Here is a 17,095-nt window from a genome sequence, read left to right on the forward strand (position 1 = left end):
TCCCAAGGAAGTTGCTTAATTTCTTCAAGGGATGGGCTTCCTATTTGTTCAATGAAAGGTTTTTCAGGTGCTGCAATCTCAGCAATCTCATGGGGTGGTAAATTCAGGAGGAAATTCAAGCTGCAGAGGGCCGGCCCCTCCTGAGGGCATGCCAATGCAGGTCTGCCCGAGGCACTTACCAGGAAATCATCTACAGCTGAATTTTACCCAGGAGAGACTACCTCTATGGGGCCCTCCAGGACATAAATATAACTTTTAGAGTTTGTAGGACACTGGGGATCAACATGTCTATTGCATGCTGGGAATTTCCCAGAATCAGGAGGAGTGTGAGGGGACTTAAACTGGGGATAAGTGGCAAATGGCCAAGTTTACCAAGGATTAGCTCAGGATACCATGCCAAAGAAGAACCAGTATTTGTTTTCCAAAGGTAATGAGACTGAAAAAAGATTCTAAAAACAATGCAGGGTTAGTATGGTAGAGTTTTCAAGAAACTTTTGATGCAAGCATAAGGAGAAGGGTCCCTTTCTTTTGTTTATTTTGCTGATGGGGAAAAGGGAGGTTACATTTTTATTTTATTTATTTTTATTTTTATTTTTATTTTTAAAAAATATATTTTATTGATTTTTTACAGAGACGAAGAGAGAGGGATAGAGAGTCAGAAACATCAATGAGAGAGAATCATCGATCAGCTGCCTCCTGCACACCCCCCACTGGGGATGCACCCACAACCATGGTACATGCCCTTGACCGGAACTGAACCCAGGACCCTTCAGTCCGCAGGCCAACACTCTATCCACTGAGCCAAACCGGTCTCAGCTAAATTTATAAATAAATGTATTCCCAATTTTATTTTTATCCAGGAAAAAAGGATAAAATGTTTATGTTTAATGTTCATATTTGTATAACTTACTTGTTTTTTTCTATGGTCATAAATATTTGTATTTGAATGCTATTAAATGTTCAGTTTCATTTGTTTTTATCTGTATATTTATTTATTTATTTACAGACAGAGTAGAAGGGAGGGCGATAGAGAGAAAGATCATTCAATTGCCTTCTTCATGTGCCTTGACCATCCAAGCAGGGCCAGGGATTAAACCTGCAACCAAGGTACTTGCCCTTGACCAGAATCAAACCCAGGACCCTTTGGTCTGCAGGCCAACTTTCTATCCACTGAGCCAAACTGGCTAGGACTCACTTGCTTTTAAATTTACATTGTGAACACTCGTACAAATTACTGTTAATAACAGAATTTTATTATATTAAAATAAAATTCTTAAATATACAAAAATGTTTTTAAATGTAGATGTGACAGATACTAATATGAAGGTACAACGGTTTGGGTAACCTTTCTGGCCCTTTAATAGCAAAAATATATTACTATTCTGTATTCCTGGCATATGGAGGATCTATAATTAGGTGATTAATTATTCATTTAATACATAGGTTTTCAAAGTGTGGCCCCTCAACCCACAGCATCAGCCTCACCTGGGAACTTGTTAGAAATGCAAGTTCTCAGACTCCACCCAGAATTCCTGAATCAGAATCTTAGACAGGCATCAGCAATCGAGTTTCATAAACCATCTGATTCTGATGTCCCCTAAAGAGAGAGAGGCACAGATTTAAGACTTTTTGCTAATTAGAGCCACTGGCTAGGAGCAGTATTTCAGTCCTGCCATTCTTATGTGATCTTCCCCATATTTATAGGTATTATATTTTCAAGCATAATGGGCCCCATGACAAACAACTGGGAATATGGTGATCTGGATCCATCGTCAAGGTAGAAGTACAGTGGACAACTGCAGCTACATCCTGCAGGTAAGTGGAGGACCATTCTGGTTATTTATTCATTCTTCATTTAAGTGCCTGTGGATCATATATATTTTATTGAGTAGTATCAAGTTGAATGGTTCAGAAGCACCCTGTTCATGCAGTGATTTGATACAGCATGACTTACCTCTCTAACCCTTGAAATATTGTCATCAGTCCATCATCAGGGGATAAAATAGCTTGCTATTAAATAAGAAATATCTGATATTTAATGTTTTTATAATGTGTGGGTTTCATCTCTTTATCTTTGAGCATTTTTAGTGGGGGATGATTTCATCACGTTCTTTGGTAGGCAGGAGCAATCCATCTCTGCACTACTCTGGTTTGCTAATGCCTATTTGGGGATAATTACATGTTTTGCATATTAATCCACAGTTGTTCTCTTGTTATCTTAAGAATGTAGCCCATTAGTGATCATTGTTCTGATGTTGCATCTCAAAGAATTAACTACATCTCCAATGCTTCTACATGGGTGTCCTTTTCTGGCACCAGTGGAAAGGCTTAGAATTAGAGCACAGTGTGGGCCTTTGCCTGGAGTGAGGGATTTGTGAGAGCTTAAAATTGGTTGCTAGGCTCTCTGTGTGACATGCAGCAGTAAGGTCCTTTGTAGGTACTCAAAAATATAGAGAATACTTTCTCCCATTTATTCCAAAGACCCTTGTATTAGCATATGGAATTTAAGCTGTGCTTGTTCATTGTAAATGTTTACATGTCCTCTCTTTGGTCTCAAAAAAACATGTGAAACCAATTTCTTTTCTTTACAATTAATATGCAAATTGCTTATGGCATTAAATCTGTATGTGTGTAAACTGATTTTTTAGAAAATTAACAAAATTGAACAGTTTTAAGTGTATTGCTATACATTGTCCTTGATTTTAAAATTCTCAACCAAATGACAAAAGTTCACCAGCATTCCTGGGGTCTTCTCAGTGTCCTCTTGGATTTGAGCAGATTAACCAATCTGCTAGAGGTAAGAGTTAAAGTCTTTGCATTTTAGTCTACACTCATTTCCTTTTTTAATTTTTCATCCAATACTTATGACGGTTCAGTTGGCAAACATTTACTATTATAAGATGATACGATGTGTGAGGTACTGTGTTGCAATCAAGATTGTTGGCAGTGATAGGGTTAAACATACCTTGCTTTGTGGTTCTTATCTCTGTTGGTATAGCAAAGACACTAATTGGTCACCGATGTCTGTTTCATTTTCTTTCTGGCCAGACATTTTACAGCATTCATGGCTGCTGGGTGTGGCATGTGGCTGATAAGTAGTATAGAGTATGAGCCCCAGTGATGTGTCATTCCAGACCTGGTCCAGAACCCCCCTGCCCCCTCCCCCAATGTACTTATCTTCACACACAATTTCATGTTTTTTACATTCTCTAATGAGTTCATTAGGGAAGAAAGACTTTGAAAAAATTATTGAAAGTATTTTCAGTGATCAAAAGGCAAATGATTGGACGTGATCTTGTAGGCGGAGAACCTGGGTCTCAGGGAAGTTCCCAGAAAAAAAAAACAAACAAAAAAACAACAAAACAAGAAAAAACGTTTTCACTTGGCTTGATATTAATGAGTTACTAGTTTTATTTAAAAACTAGAGGCCTGGTGCATGACATTCATGCACTGGGGATGGGGGTGCCCTCAGCCAGGCCTACACCCTTTTGCAGACTAGGAGCCTTCAGGGAATGTCTGACTGATGGCTAAGCCCTAAGCTGCAGTTGGACATCCTTACCCAGACACCTTTAGGGCTGCCGCCGAGGTGGGCCGCTGTGCTCACCAGACGTCAGCCTGGCTTGTGACTGAGTGGCACTCCCCCTGTGGGAGTGCACTGACCACCAGGGGACAGCTCCTGCATTGAGCGTCTGCCCCCTGGTGCTCAGTGAGCGTCTTAGTGACCAGTTGTGCTGCTGTTCGGTTGATTGGCATATTACCCTTTTATTATATAGAATTAGGAGACCCAAAAGAGAGTCAGCTGGGTATAGTGGACACAAAACTGCCACGTTAAGGGGAAATGTGAGAATATTATTTACTCTACTTTTAAAAAGTGGCTAGTTTCTGTGTTTGAATAGTATTAACGGGAAAGGAAAAGGCTAGGGCATGAAAGTTGGCACATATGTCTTTTGCACTCTTAAGCGCACATGAGAACACCTGTAATTGCTTGTGTACACAGAGTGTTGGCTTTTTCCTATAGTCTTTGACATCTCTGGATCATAGGGTGAAATATGTGCTTTCATAAGGAGGATCTTGCAGCATTGTTTTTTAATAGAAGTTGATCATTTTAGAGTTGCTTTGAAAGGTAGCATACACAGGATGGGGTGTGAGCTGTCTTCTAAGAGTGGCATATAATAAGGAAGTTTGTTGTCTAGACAGCATTTAAAACAATAACACCGGCTAAAAATGGGGCTGCTTTTTATTATTACCATGTGCTAGTAATTCTAAACAATGTCAGTAACAAAATACTCTTTCTACCAGGGCAAACTGTTCACACAGTTCACTACCTTGACCCCTTAACCCAGTTTGATAAATTACTAGGCACCTTAAGTATCTATTATGGACAGTTTTCCAGGGCTTTCAGTGAGGAAGGAGATGTGCCATATCAGGAAGTAGAATCACAGAATTTTTGAGCATGCATTCCCCAGGAAAGTGAACCTATTATTATTTCTGGCATGAAAAATTGAACCAATGCCCTGCCAGGGTGGCTCATTGGTTGAGCATTGACCCATGAACCAGGAAGTCAGAGTTTAATTCCCTGTCACTCAATTTCCAGTGTGTGTGTGTGTGTGTGTGTGTGTGTGTGTGTGTGTGTTTGTGTGTGTGTGTGTGTGGTAGGGGGAGGGTATGCAGGAGGTGGCCAATCAATGATTCTCTCTGTTCTTTGATATTTCTATCCCTCTCTCCCTCTTCCTTCTTCTCTCTGAAATCAATTTTTTTAAAAAGTAGTGAATGTTCCTCAGCTCACATACTCCTTGGGATCACCCCCCCCCCCTTTTTTTAATGGAACAAATGACCTCAGGAAGGCTTCATGTAAGAGCTTGTTTTTAATATTTTAAAAGCATTTGAGCAATGTTATAAAATTGAGAAGAAAATTCTCAATCTTTGAAGATAGCAAACTCCAAAGCTGGAGAGGAGAGCCAAGACTGGGACATGGCCTTATGCAGAGTCTAGTAAACAGCATGTCAGTCATATTGATACAGCTAGCAGGAGACTCAGATGACAAGTTATCAACATTTTGTTTGTTTAGAAGAAAGTTATCAAGTCTCTTTGAGTATTAAACACCACATGGTCAAAACAATGATTTTAGAAATACAGGCATACCTTGAAAATATTTTATTGGTTCAGTTTCAGACAACCACAGTAAAGTAAATTGTAATTTCTTTGCTGGTGAAGGGTCTTCTCTTCATTTGTAAAAAAAACAAAAAAACAAAAACACACACAAAACACACACACACACACACACACACACACACACACAAACACACAAACAACTGTGAAGCACAATAATCAAAGCAAAATAAAACTAAATATGCCTATACCATCAACTATCAATACTTAGTGCTATGGTTTGGGGTAGCGGAAAAATTGGATGTACCTCATAGTAATTCATATTAAACACATGGTGGGTGTTATGGTTGTGGGTTTTGTAGGCAAGGACTGCAGAATGCTGTTACTTAGCAGTGTTTGGTTCTCCACTTCGCAGCTGTGGTAAGCAATCTTGACTGTGTTGACCTGCCAATGACAAGTCTGAGCCCAGGGATAATTTTGGAGGTGGATATAGAGCTCTAAATGCTAGATTCCAAGTCCAGACAATCAATTTGACCTCTGCCTTTCCTATTTTAATATTACAAGCTCCTGGTTTTGATCATCCCTCTTTTCATCACTGGACCTCATGCAAATAAAATCTCATTTAAAATCAATAACTCTTCTGTGCCAACCCCCGTCAAAGCATTTACAAAGAAACATGTGGGCATTTGAAAAGGAGTATGATTGCTTGATTCAGACACAAGAAAGTTTAGGAGATGAGATGGGATTGAGAAAAATAAGCAGTCAGTACCACTTTAAATAATAGGAACTTCTGTGATATGTAATGAAACCTCACTTGCCATGGCATAAACCATCGCCACCAAATTCTGACAAGAACAGAGGAGAAATTGACTCTGCTTCTCATCCCTGAATCCTGTGCATTAGTCCTCAATGACTTTGTGCATAACACTGTCATGAATAAGCCACCACATCACTACCTATATTGGCTAATTTCAAAATGGCAGACTTCAGGAATGCAAGTGAACTTACTTATAATGTGGCCCTTTCCCCTACTGCAAATACATAGTGCAGGTATTTCTTATCTGCATAGGATAGAGTGAAGAACCTAGGTCTGATCTGCTGTTACTTTCCTGCACTGAAGGCATAGCATCAGAACTTCTTAGCAGAAACTGAGAGAAATTTTTTCAACAAATCCCCTTCCTTCTGTGCCAAGCAAACATTCCAAAGTTTGTCAAAATCTTCCCTCTTGACTTTTTTTTTTTTTTTAAATAAGGTTTCCAGAGGTAGAGAGAACAACCACGCAGGAATGGCACTTAGGGAAGTGATGAGGGACAGCATTTATTAAGGGGAAACCAGGGTTGAAAGAAGGCCTTCCATTTGAGCCAGAATTGCTGTTCTCTTAAGATCCCCTCTGGTGGGTCGAAGGATCCCAGGATCCAAGGCTCAAGCTTTTTTATACTAAGAAATGACAAAGTCCTCACCACTTAAAGCCTCCAGGCAGCCAAACTTGTAAGTGGAATTTTAAACACACGTTGAACAAATTCCAAAACCCTTAATTTTAAAAAAAATCCATTAAATAAAATCCTTTCAGAAGAACAGCATTTCTTTTAGCATTGCTGAATTTTTTTTTTAAATGTGCCTCTTAAAGGCATAATTAACCAATGCAACCCATTAATTTGGGGGTCTATCTCTCTGGCAGTGACCCAAATTGGAAACTAATAATTTAAAAGACATGGACTAATCAGGACAGAGGGGGGATGAATAGTGCTCCTTACAGTCCAGCCAGAGGCTCATTTTTGCTGTGAGTTTTAATTTAAGGGGAAAAAATGGAGGGAGAAAGAAAAAACAAAAAGTCAGTACTGCTTTTTCCAATGACACTTTGATAAACCTTGCCAGTAATATGATATTTTTATTAGAGTTAAATACCTGGGGTGCCTTTAAATTTATTGTAGCCCAGTTTTTCTTTTGTTTCATATATATATATATATATATATATATATATATATATATATATATATGACATTTATAGTTATGTGTGTTTTTTTAAATAGAAAGTTGTATAAGTCTCCAGTGATTGGGTTTTATTTATGTAAGTACTTTTTAAATTTCCAAAACTATATTATTGCATTGTAGAGCTGGCCATTGTTTTTAAGATTGGCTATCATTCAGGTTTTCTGTCTCACAGTGAATCAAGGAATCCCCATTGGAAAGACTCTACCCCTTCACCCACTCCTCCCTACCCTGTAACTGCTGGGTACCTGGAGCAGGTGCAGCATCCTGGGCCTGAACCAGCGCCAGTGCCCACCCACATGTCTGCCCCTGCTCCCAGCTTCGCTCTCTTCTCCTCCCTCCCCCAGCCCCATTGCCCTGGGGCCTGCTGCCCACCACTGCCATGCCCAGGGTACCTTTTGGCCTCAAATTCTTGGTGCTGATTGATCAGATCCTGATTTACCAGAGGGCTGCATGAGTGGAAATGCTCCTAGGCTGGGAGACAAGTAACTGATATGAACTTTGCTCAGGGGCTGGACAGCCACTGAGTCAGGTGGCTGAAGAAAGCAACTGCTGTGCATGTCTGCTGCGGGGTCGCTGGCCCCTTCATGTCCATCTGGTAGACTCAGGGAATCAAGAGATGGAAGTACAGTCGCCATCAGGCACCGCCATTGACCATGCGCTGCAGACCTGGCATCCCTTCCTCCCCAAGTTCTCCATTTAAGATGCCGATTGCCATACGATCCTGCAAGTGGCGGGGCCCTGCTGGACCTGTGGCTGTGGCAAAGGCACCAGCTTTGAGGTGAAGTCTCTGGATGAATCCCACAGTGTGGACCACATCAGCAAGCAGATGCAGATGACTTTGGCCTGTAGTTCCCACTGGATCTATTGTAAATGTGAGAGTGAAGGCTGTACTGCTGGGAGCCACATTCCTCATTGAATGTGACTCCCAGCAGTGCAGTTCTTTGAGAAGCGAGTAGACATTGGGTTCTCTGCCATCACCAGTTAGATGCCATCTCAGAGTGAGGACCATCACCTCAGCTAGAACTCAGGATGGTCACCTGGCCTGGCTTGGCCCCTCCTTAAAGGCAGCCCTTCCTCCATGTACACTGCAGAGGACAGACAGGGATGCTTAAGAGTCTGGGGCCATGGTGCCCCATCCCTACCCTACTCCCCTGGCCTTCTTCACCTATGGCCCCTACAGAAGGATGTGTATAAGAGCCCTTCCCCTGCTTCCTCTCACCACTGTCCCTCAGCACACAGGCATATCTGCTTTCAAACTTGCCCTCTCACTTCCTCTCACCCCCTTCCAGGGCCTCTGCTCTGGATGGGGCCTTTGGGTTCCAGAGCTCTTTGGTGTTACAACAGAGCTGGAGGTGAGCAGCAGAGTAACAGGGGGTAAAGGTGACATGGAGGAAGCTACATAAATTCAAGTGGTCAGGGAACCTCTTTGGGAAGGCGATTTGGGTTTGATTTGAAGGCTGAGATAAGACAGCCAGGTTGAGAGCCAGGGAAAGGGCATCCCAGGCAATGGGAAGAAAGATGTTAAACACCAAGAAACCTGATGCATTCAATTATTCAAAGAAGCAGAGCAGGGCACCTATGTGACTGCACAGTGATCAAGTGGCAGGTGATTTGCAATCAAGTCAGAGGGAGGCCAGGGCCAGGTTACCTAAGGCCTTGTCAGCCAAGGTTGCTCTTAGAATAAAATTCCAAAGCCATTAAGAACTGTTGAGGCAGAGGAGCTAATGGAACTAATTGTCTTTTCTATTTAAGCTGATTCTTGTTTCTAAATGAAGAATAGATTGCAGGTGAGAAGAACACCGATTAGACTAGAATCTTCCTCCAGATGAGAGGATGTTGGCTATGAAAAAGGAGTGAAGCTCTGATATTTGATCCTGTTAGTGGCATTTGTGGATACTAAGATACAAGTTTACAGTTAATCATACATCTTTCAAGTGCACCGCACTACACTGCACAATCCTTTTATTCTTTTGAACGCCTAATTATTGTCATAGTTTTATTTCATTTAGTGTTTGGTTCTTAAAGCTTTATCCTATAAAAATCAGATTTTCTATTTGTGTTTTTGTTCATGCACTTTTGTATACAATTTTATACTAGCCGATCCTGAGGTATTGAAATTTCGCAAATGAATATTGAAATCCTGGAAATGCCTAAAATATCTAGAAAATGCCTAGGAAATCTATCCAAGTAGGTCTCAAAACCAGCTTCAGGGACTGATTTGGTTAAAAAAAAATCATGTGTATTTAAACCCAGTTGTCTCAAGTTTAATTTTGTCCTAAATTGCAGTTGTAGTGGCTTTCTGATGACCAACATAATGAAGATTTTGTTAAATATTGAGATAAATAATATGTGTTCCAAAATGAAGGAATTACACTTTTCAGTATTTGGTGAAGTCTAATCATGTCAGATGGGTGGGTGGGTGGATGGATGGATGGATGGATAGGTGGGTGGGTGGGTAAATGGATGGATGGAGACAGCAATGTAAATGGAGAAATTAGGGATAAAGATGCAGATACCCATATATCTTTCCATCCATCCATGTGTATCCTCAAATATACAAATCAGTGCTATAGGGAGGGTGGGCTATTGCTTTTACAAGCTGTTAAGAAGGTAGAGTCTGGCTTACCTACCATTCTTTATAGTTAACATCTCTATTCCTTGTGTGATTGCTTATTCTCTCCAAGGAGCAGTGGCCATTAACATTTGGCTGATTGAATCCTGGCTTGGTTTTGTCCAAGAATCAGGCATTTTCTTTGTAGAGCATCAGAAATGCTTTTCTTAAGTGTCTTGGCATGCCCCTGTGTGCAAAGAAGACCTGTGCAACACAGATGTGTCTGTGCCCATTTTCAGAATAATGGGCTGTCAGAAGTCTGCCGGAGGAAATATCTTCTGAATTAAATTCTCCAACTCTGACTTTTTGTTGTTTTTCAGCCTGCTGAATCATTTCCCATGTTTTTTTTTGTTTTTTTTGCAGAGTCAGAATTCTTTAGTGATGCAAAGGGTAGTTATTTTTTAGTGGTTTGAAGTTCTTTGGGCCACTGGGGTGGGGAAGTTATTTTGATTTTGTGAATAACAGGCCATTTGTCAGTTAGAAAGAGAGACCTGTTATCTCTTAGTCACTAAAACTACATTTTTTTTGGTCAAATAATTATGACATGAGGAAAAGATTGCACCATTATTTAATGAATTTCAGATTTTTACAAGTGTTTTGACCCTCTCCCATTTTTCTTCTTCAATAACAGCTCTGAAATAGAGTTTTAAAGATTTCAATGCTCATATGCAGCAACCTTGTCCCTCCACCCCCAACCCCTCCCAGGATTCTGCCTTTTTGAGGGCACATTGTATTGACTTTACCTGCAGATGATTTCCTCAGATTCTGTTTTCACTAGACAAACCCCTGGGGGAAAGTATTGTCCAAAAAAAGAAAATAGTCCTGTTCTGGACCCACCCAGAATGACATAATATGCAGTGTTTTCCATATTCAACAGTGATACTGTTTTGAGAACTCATAGCCGGTTTTAGTTTAGTTAAGTCCAATGTTTTCTTTCTCTTTTTGGTTCATAATTTCCCAGGGGCTTGCTACCTTTGGGCTTAGCTTAAAATGTAGTGTTCTTTAAAGGGAGAACACTATCTTGTATATTTAAAGAAATTCAGATAAGAAGCTCAGTTACAGACATACCAGTAGATAACAGATCAGATTTTTATTAGCTATGGAAATCTTTCTTTTATTAAAGATAAGGTTATCATAAAATAAGTTGTTATAAAGTTATTTTGTAAAATGAAAACAAAGAAAAATATCTTTCATTGGATGGGATCTATATTTTGCCTTTAGCCTCATCGTTTCACTTAATTCTCTCAGACACACTGGGTTCCTGTTCTTATCTCTGTGTAAGTTGTTTTGCAGTTGTTCTGCATACAGTGTGACCAACTGGGACTGAGGTGTTTCTTGGGTTGTAGGACTTTCAGTGGAGAAGTCCAGGCAAACTGGGACAGATTGGTCACCCTAGAAACCATCCACTCACTCAGTGGCCTAAACACAATAATCACTTCCCACCGTTCTGTAGTCTGACTGTGTGGTGGTCCTGCTGTTGTCACTGGGGCTCTCAGTGTGGTTGCTAAACTGAATTTGGGAAGGAAGATGTCTGGGGCCTCAGCAGAGAAGGCTGGGCCGCCCCTCAAGTGTGGAGCCTCCAGGTTCCATAAGAATGAGAGTGGAAGATGAGGGGCCTCTTGAAACCATATTCAGAAGGCACACATTGTTGCCTCTATCCTGCTTGGTGATTAAGACACAGAGCCAGGCCAATTCAAGGCATGGGGAAATGGACTTCACCTTTTTGGTGGAGGAATTACAGAGAATGTGGCCAGTTTTAATTCACCACAATCCCTATTGTATGGTAAGGATTCCCAGAGTCAGAAAATTTAAGTAACTTTTCCAAGACTATCTAGATTCTAAGTGGCAAATCCAGGGTTTGAACCTAGTCCAGTATGCCTGAAAAACCCTTGAGTTTTTAATGAGTTTGAGTCACCAGGCCCTATTGGGCTATAACTACATCATCTGATAATCCAGGGAGCTGTTCTGGGTAGGGCAGAGGAGATAGGGTGGAGAAGAAAGAAGAAGGAGACAGAGAAGCAGTGATCTGTGATGTCTGAGTAAACCAACATCACAGAAAGCTGTCCAGTTTGTTTTGAGAATATAATTCATACCTGCCTGCTTCTATAAACAGGTTGAGCTTCTGCTATCCTCCACTCCATCCTTAGTACAACCTCATATTTAAAAGTAAATTCTTCAGTGGGCCTCAGATTTACTATATTCTTGAACTTGATGTTTCTCTCATTCCATTATGCCTGGCCTCACTTTTTCTGCATAAGCATTGGATTGTTTCCTATAGTTGGGAGTTTTAATGGTTTGAAAGAAGTTACACTAAGTTAGTTGTTTTCAAAGTGGGCAAGTCCCTGAGACCCTTTCAGGGAGTCCATGATGTCAAAACTACTGTTTGCTTTTATTATTTTATTATTATTATATTAAGTATTATTTCCCACTCAATTCTCTCTTGAGTGTAAAGTGGGGGTTTTCTGAAGCTACGTGTTGTGTGATATTGCAACAGATGGTCGTGGAAGCAGATTTAAGGATTTCACTCTTTTTCTCTTAAAGCAGTCATTAAAGAGATTTTAAAAATATAGACAACAATGATGTTTTTCTGTTTTCCTGGTTTCTAGAAAATCGTTATTTTTTTCATTTAAAATCCTTTTAGGTTGGCATGTAAAGGGTTTGTAGTAATTTTTTAATAACACAAATACTTAATAAGATTTCTCATATGTTAAATATTTCTTAATAAAATGCACACAAACGAAAGTTCTTTGGGGTCCTCAGCAATTTAAAACAGAGTTCCGAGAGCAATATGTTTAGAATGATTTTCATCATCTTACCAGCTGCTATTTTCTGAACACCTGCTATTCCCAGGCCATTTCCTACACATTCTCTTTTAATCCTCCCAGCAACCCTGTCAGGAAGGTGCCCCATTTATCCCCAGCCCTCAGAGGCATAGACTGGGGTTCAAAATCATTAGTCACTCAGCTCATATGCTGTAAAGCTAGAACGAAAAGCTAGTTCTCCCCATCTCTGTAGTCGAACTTTGAGGAACAGCCTCCTTGCTTGTCATGTAACTGTTGCTTTGCTGCACTGAGAGAAGCAGAGGTCAGAGGGTCTTGGATTGTCTGAGATGGCTCAGGCAGCTAGAAGACATGGCACTCTGCTGTCTGTCCTATGAATTGTCTCCTAGTCATAGCAACTTGTCTTTTCAAACTGAAACTTTTAGAAAAAAAGAATTCCTTCAAATTCAAGTGATACTCTGAACCTAGTGGGAGAGGGAGCTTTTGTTTCCACTGATAAGAGGCATTTCTAAGAACATGCCCTGCAAACCCTACTGAGCTCTCAACAAGGATGAAACATCTGTCTGCCCAATTAGCACCCTCTGCACTACAGAAATAAATGTTCACGGCCTCAACCAAATTTTCCAATTACTTTACAGACCAGCTGGTGCATTTTGTTTGGCCAAGTCTCTCTTGTAATAGTGAAACAATTGCTGCTGTTTATTGAGTATTCATTCCGTGGCAGGCATTAGGAGAAGGGCTTTCTATCAGACCTCCCAGAATCCTCAGAAGAATGCTCTGAAGCAGGCAGCTCCTTGCCTGCCTTACAGATAAGATGAGATTTGCAAAGGTGCAGCTACTTGCCTGAGGTCTACCAGCTAGTGTATCAGGAATCAAAACCAAGTCTAGGTAGCTCCCAACTTGAGTCTTTTTTATTAAAAAAAAAAAGTTATTTTTCAATTATAGTTTATATTCAATACTATTTTATATTAGTTTGAGGTGCACAGCATAGTGGTTAGTCAGTCATATACCTTACAGAGTGCTCCCCCTGATGTTTTATCAGCCACCTGCCAGCATCTAGACATTATTACCTTGGACTACCCAAGGACATGTTAAGAGGGCCACCAATGCCAACTGAGTTTTGGGTTTAATTGTGAGGCATGTCCTCCTTCTGCCTGGAGGGGATGCCGTCCATCCTCCAGCTTTAAAATGTCATGATCACACCAACACTGTTAGAAGTGATGAGAAAGCTGAGGCCCCACACGTGTCAACAGCAGATGTGTGCATCCCCTGGAAAAAGACAGTGATCGCATTTCCCTTAGGGCTGTGCTCCAGGTGCACCCTGAGGGCGTGAGGACAAAGGCTCCCGTGATTTGTCCTGCCTGCCCAGCTAACCAGGTGCTGTTGGCAAGAGTTCCAATGGCAAACTGGGGCTTTAACAGCCTTCACAACAACCTTCTGGTTCCTCCTAAAGGTGCAGGTTGCTGCTACTATGCTAAGAGGCCTAGAATTTTGGCATGGAAAAGGATGATCACTAGCCCAGCCTCTTACATAATATGAATAGCATTTATAAGTTATTGGAATAATTTTGCAGAGGAATTCAATATACTGTGAAGACATATCTGACAAGAGCAGCTTGTTGTTGCTTAGGAACCTAATATTAGAGGCACGAAGCAGACAACTTTGTCATCCTAAATCCATGCACTTAATTAACTCCACCCTAAATTAGCTCCAGAAACAAAACAAGCAAATGTGTACAAATCTGGTTAGCATAGGAAGATGACCAGAAAATAAAAGAGTTATGCATGGGGACTCCTTTCTGCCACCTTCTGCCTCTGTTCTCCTTGACCCAGAAGGCAATTATGGATCTGGGCAAGGATCCTTCCATCGCTCTCTGGCCCTTTTAAAAAAAAAAAAAAACAACACAATGGGCCTGTGAGTATCTCTTTGGCACTCTGTTACTTGAACAATTTTCTTGAATCCTAGATTTTTTTTTTAAACTTTTATGACTCTTAAAACTGCAATCCTGATCAGAATTTGTGTCCCCTTTCAGCTCCTCCTCTAGATGATAAGGTCAGAGCTGAGTTGTCATCTCTATCACCATAATGCCGACACCCTAAGTGCCTTGCAAAGGGTATAGAAGTAACATTACAAGTAACAGCAGTGACAGCTCTGGGGCGTTTGCTATGTGTCAGATGGAACACCAAGGGCTTTATCCCACTCCCCTAAGAAGTAGATACCATTTAAATCCCCATATTATCCCTATTTTCCAGTCCAAGGCTGAGGTCCCACAGCTAGCAAGCAGTGGAGCCAGCCATGTAATCATACTCAACCACTTCTAAATACTTGTTGGCTGAATGAACATCTTTGTGATTTGTATGTTCTCTTTCTCTCCTTACTTTCTTTTTTTTTTCTCCCTCTCTGTCTTTTTTCTTCTGAATTTACTGGCTTATTTAGAAGAATATAAAGAAATCATATCTTCGTTTGCCTCTGAAGTCTTCAGTTACTTTCAGTTTTGTCCATTGACATGGAATTATTATTTTGTGCCCAGCAATTCACCTGGGTTTTAAAATATATTCCCTCATTTTTTGAACATGCCTTTCCCAAGACCAGCACATCTGAGGGCATCTCAGTCCTCTGCTTTATTCTTACATTTGCTCTTCTGCCTGAAACCAACTTTGTACCCTTTTCCAGGTGACATGAGCCTGGAGAAAATCAGGCTTTCTTTTTAAAGTTTTGTTTTGGAGCCATGGGTAACATTTTCAAATTCTGTTTAATTTCAAATCTACTTAAGTTCTTAAGTGCTGGCCAGACAAACTTTTCTCAGCTCACATGACAGCTTTGGGAAGTGACTTGAGGGACCAAAAGGTCACCAGGGGAAGAAGCAGAGGCGAGGGATACTGGGGAGAAGGTAACACGGTACACACAAAAAGCTATAAATGGCTTAGTATTTCAAGCAGAGCCTGGTGCTAGGTGAGTTATTCTCCACAAACAAGGAAACTTCCATCTGGATCCAGGAGCTCTGATTGGATGTTCCCCGGGTACACATAGGTCCAGATACTGTGAGCATAATTCAAGGGAAGCTCTAACCCTAGAAACCTCATTTGGGAGAAGTATGAAAAGTATGCCCCTTATTTGAAAATGCTCCTCTTGAGAGTATATGTAAAGTGTTCCTTTAACACATTATTGCATATTAATTTGTCAGCATTAGTAAATGAATGACTAAACCTCCCAAGCACCAAACCTGGTTCCCAGCAAGTAGTGGTTGACCTTTATATCTGAATGGACAAGTGGTCAATGAACAAACAAGTGAATGGTGTTGTTTTTTGTTTTTGTTTTTTAGAAATTTATCTTGTGCCAGCTCTAACCAGCTTCTGTATTCAAGATCTACAGCTTGCAATTGCTCTTTTTCTTGTGGCTTATAACCTCATTTAAACACCCACATTCATATGTTTCTGCTGTTTAAGCATCTGTTCCAGTTTAGTCAACTGGACAAAGGAAAGAAACCTAAACAAGCTCCCTCCCACTAGTGCAACTTGAAGAGGCAACAAGAACCAGGCCACTTCATCATGAGGCCGCCTGCCACTCAGCTTCAGCTGCTGTCTCTCTGAAGAGGATTCTCCACCTGACGAGAGGCATGCCAGCGGTCTTGAGGGATCACTGGGAGTAAATACTTGGAGCTCCTTGGGAGATACAATGCTCATATAAACAGACAGTACCGCCAATTCTGAGTTTCATGCCCAAATTGTGGGAGGTGCCTCTCCTCTCTACATCATCCCAAATGCATATTAGATGGCACAAGACCAGCCACTCAGATGTTTTGTTCTGAAATAATTTCATAGAGAAAAATATGGAATAGATTACACTCTCCATGCCCAGACAGCTTCTGCTGTTTGAAAAAAATAAAATTAATAGGTCAGGTCAGATATTTTTTATTCTGACCTTTGACTACAACTTACACTTTCAGAACTATGCTGCATCATACAAGAATATACTTTTGTTTGGAGTAATTGCAATTAGCCTGACTGATTATTGATAATAAAAGGGCAGAGTAGGGCTTGAAGGGGTGCCAAGGCAGATCACTTGCATCCGTATAGCACGGATGAATGTTGTATGGACCAGTCTGGTTTCCCACTGGCTTACAATTGGCTGCTTAATGTGGTTATACTGAATATGAGTTCATTCCTAGAATTAGTTAAGAGTAGACTATTAGTTATACTGTGCAGCAATATTACCACAAACTTCCACAGGTTAAAACAATACCTATTTATTGTCTCATGGCTTCTGTGGATCAGGGATAGGGTGATTAAAACAAGACAAGAATTGATGAGCAATGCAAGAAAGCATTGTCAAGTTGGCACCTGCTATGGACTTCTGGTGCTTAAATCCACTGGGCCTCCTGAGGACCTTTATAAAATGCATTTCTGAAGGACATAGAGGCGACATGTATCTGTATCCTCCACAGTTGTTCACTGGTGGCTCTACAAACATTAAGTCTGGTCCAGTTCTGGGTTGTGCATTTGTGAGTGCAGAGTGCTTCCTGTGGACACCCACACCCCAGCCTTGGGAAAGGCCTGAGGCTTACCTAGGTCCCTTGCAGGCAGAAATCAAGGTGTGGGCCTGA

The 17,095-nt window shown here is 40.8% G+C and overlaps 1 pseudogene; it reads left to right on the forward strand.

Moving 5' to 3' along the window:
• Positions 1 to 1,752: 1,752 nt before the first annotated feature.
• Positions 1,753 to 8,057, forward strand: LOC118711253 (annotated as a pseudogene).
• Positions 8,058 to 17,095: the final 9,038 nt, after the last annotated feature.

This window comes from Pipistrellus kuhlii, unplaced genomic scaffold (assembly GCF_014108245.1).
Source record: "Pipistrellus kuhlii isolate mPipKuh1 unplaced genomic scaffold, mPipKuh1.p scaffold_m20_p_8, whole genome shotgun sequence".
Taxonomy (NCBI): Eukaryota; Metazoa; Chordata; class Mammalia; order Chiroptera; family Vespertilionidae; genus Pipistrellus; species Pipistrellus kuhlii.